Genomic DNA, 3,669 nt, shown 5'->3' on the forward strand with positions numbered 1-3,669 from the left:
TGTCCTGGTGAGAACTGCTGCTGACATTTTGCAAGGCAAGGTTGCAGAACTATGGGTTCTCAGAAGCTCTGCTCTCTGCTGAACTGAGGAGGTACCCTGATCTTCTGGGTCACATCTCTTTTCAAGACTGTATCTGCAAGGGAAATAATGCTGTTCTATTTTTTTTTTTTAGTACCGGGGATTGAACTCAGGTCCTTGCACTTGCAAGGCAGGGAAGTAATGCTGTTCTTGAAGACTCAATTGTGGGAAGCGATTCCAAAACAGAGTCCTAAACATCCTATTGAAACCTCTTTAGTACTACAGCCCTAATAAATAACAAGAAAACTTGGTTTCTTTGTTAAGGAAAAACCTCTATGCCTCAAACGTGATACAAGTAACCCTGCAACTCTAAATAAACTCTAGATCCTTTGGACAGAAAGCAAAATGTAAGCAAAACTAGGAGAAAAAGAAAAAAAAATTTGCCTTGACTATGTCTAAACACTAGACATGGAAATTATTTGTGGACACATATAATTAATGATGAAAATTCCCAGTACATATATGAAGCTAAGGAAGAGAAGAAGGCCACTTTTGGGGGGAATTATTGAGGGCAAACATCCTAATGGGATGTCACCTAGGTGCCTGAAAGAAAAGCTCTAATTTTCTGTGATTCAAAAATTGATACCGAAACTAAGAAAAAGACTCCCCCAACAAGATTCCTAGTCTCTGTTTCCCTGAATTCTTTTTAGTTCTCTCACCACTACACACAACTGTATCTAGTAAGCAGAGCCCTGTCTCCCCATTTCTATATGACAAAACCTATGTCCAGATACTCTGCCAGAGTATGATTGCTGATAATCTAATTGCTGATCATTTGTTTTAGGCTTGAGTTTCTGATAGCTTTGGAGGATGTGTATTCTTGATGTTTTAATTTTTTGTGCATATTTGCTTATATATACATATGTGTGTGTGCTCAAACATAGATATTTGAGTCAACAGTAAAAATTCTGCTCCCTGAAGTACTTTCATGACTCATCATCACCTTCACATAAAGCCCCATCTCCTTAGCATGTCTGAAATTCTCTTTCCTTTATTCTTTGTCTGCTTAAAATTTCCTTATGGGTTCAGCTCAACAGTCATCATTGGCAGGAAATGTCTGAGGTCCAAGAATGTAAATAGGCATCTCATCTTTGCTCCTGTATAACTTAGCATGTTATAATAAAACCATTCACCAAGTAATTAACTTGGCAAATATTTACTGAGCACCTACATTTGTTAATGTACCACCATATGTTCCACCAGGTCAAGGCTGTCTGTTACAAAGTAGACCTTGATAAATATTTGTTCATCTAAAATAGACATACATGCATTTATTATTTTTAGTTTTAGGAAAAGGTTTAATTGGTTACTACAAATGAAACTGCTGTCAGAGAGGTGGTGTATGTGAAAAAAATAAAAAAAAAAACCTGTAGCTATAATCAGAATAACATGTTGTGGATGGTGGCTAAGAACTTACATTTCATTCAAGCTGCTTGGGTTTCAATCTTGGCTCTTCTGTTAGCTGGCTTTGTGACATATAGTTCATTCCCCATCTTTCTTACATTTCATAAGAAAGGGGTCACACAACACCTGATACAGTAATTGAGAGGATTAAGTGAGGAAGGTACAAGAGACTGCATTGTAGATTCCTTAGTGTTGTATTTATTCAGATTAGCTTTGTCAATTTCATCATCGTACATCTAAGCTTTAATGTACATACAAATCACCCAGGAATCTTGATAAAATGCAGTTTTTGATTCTGAAGGTCCATGGTGGAGACTGAAATTCTGTACTTGTAACAAGGGCCCAGGGATGCTAATAGCTTGTTTTGTAGACTAGGCTTCAGTCTGGTATGGAATCATAGTGCTATGCGTCAGGATTCCCTAGAGTGCTTGTTAAAGGATGATCATAGATCTCTGCACCTGGCATTTCTGCTTTAGTGCCTGGAGGGTGGGCTGAGGATTTGTTTTCTAACAGACTGCATGGTGATGATAATGCTGGGAATCTCATACTTTGATAACTACTGATCTAGAAAACAGATGATTGCTTTATTTGGAAAGCAAATTACTTTGCTATGCAACAGGAAACAGGAACTGAAAGCCTAAGACTTTGATTCTGACTTTTATATTATAGTTCTGGGACCTTAATATCCTTAATATTATTTTTAACAACAACCGGCTCTACCATGTTCCTACAGGATTTGCACTGTCTAAGGCTGTTATAGCTGATGTAGTAATCCAATCTTAACCTGGATCCCTGAGAAAGACCCCACTGAGAGCTAGAGATTATGGATAGACATCCTTTCTCTTGATGTTGAAAAAGAGAAAAATATTTTATGGCAGCATACTGAACACTGGCTCATGTTTTGATAGTCTTCACTATAACACATAAGTGTACTTGGATAATTCTCTTCATGGACTTAATGTTGGCACATTTTTGTGTTGGTCCAGAAATGTCTGGAGGACAAGAATGGATCATACAACTCCTCAAGGTTAATTCAGAGAAAATCATTAAAAAAGCATGCGTGTACAACTTGTCCCTTGTTAAAGCAAATAATAGAAAGAAGCAATGTCAAAATGTACTGAACTGAATCTTCGGAGGATTATTGATACTCTCACTCTTTTGAATGGACAGACGTTGGTAACACATTCTGGAATATTGTCAACCTAATGTTAGGCCAAACAACCACTTCTGTGTAAAGGTGAAAAGTAAAAAGCCCATGGAACAAAATCAGATGATTATCCTTAAAATGGATGAATTGTGTTCAGCATTTATTGCCCATTGGTCCATACAGGATTGATATATTCTGGGGGTGAGTGGTTTAAGAGTGGTTCATGTCCCTAAGATGTTTATAGTTTTAAGAGCCATGAGGGTATAGGTGAATAATTACACTGTAGGCAGAATAGAATAACTGATATGTTAAATATACTACTAATGTGAAAGGAAAGCTGAGGAAACAATGACACATTTGGCTTGAGGAGATTGGAGAAGACTTCAGGAGGATATGGCATGGGGGCTGAGACTTTAAACATTAAAAGGATTTCAGTAGATTGGAGGTTCATCAAGGGACATATAGCCATCTACTTACTGTACTGGCTAAAGACTTGGATTTCCGCTTACTGTGTCTTTCAAATATTTTAGGATTGTTTTCCCTGAAATCAGTGATGCATAATAGAGAGAAGTAGGAATGACTTTGCCAGAAGAAGTATGTATTACATTTTGTTAAGGGAAAAGTCAGTGATTACTTGGATATGTTTTAGGTTTCTGTGTCTGATTGATATAAGAGCCAAAAAGATTTTAGTTGCTGATCAGATGACTAGTATTTCTGTTGGCCCTGTCTGAACAAATCTAAAATAGAACTCGAGGCTGACTGTAGTTTGTCTTACCTTTCTCTTAGCTGAGACAAAATACCCAACACCCAGAGTTAAAGGAGGAAAGATTTATTTTGGCTCACAGTTTGCAGAGATTTCAGTCCATAATCAGCTGGCTCCAAGGCAGGTGGCATGACAGAGAGGCAACACAGAGGAGAAACAGTCCATTGCAAAGGAGGGCAGGCAGAAGGCAGCCAGCAGTGAAGCAGCAAAGTAGCAAGCAGCAAGCAACAGAATTCTTTGAGTTCTATCCAGGGTACATGCTCTTAGGGTGAGTAGC

This window comes from Fukomys damarensis, unplaced genomic scaffold (genome assembly GCF_012274545.1).
Source record: "Fukomys damarensis isolate Sample0158 unplaced genomic scaffold, DMR_v1.0_HiC HiC_scaffold_16, whole genome shotgun sequence".
Lineage (NCBI taxonomy): Eukaryota > Metazoa > Chordata > Mammalia > Rodentia > Bathyergidae > Fukomys > Fukomys damarensis.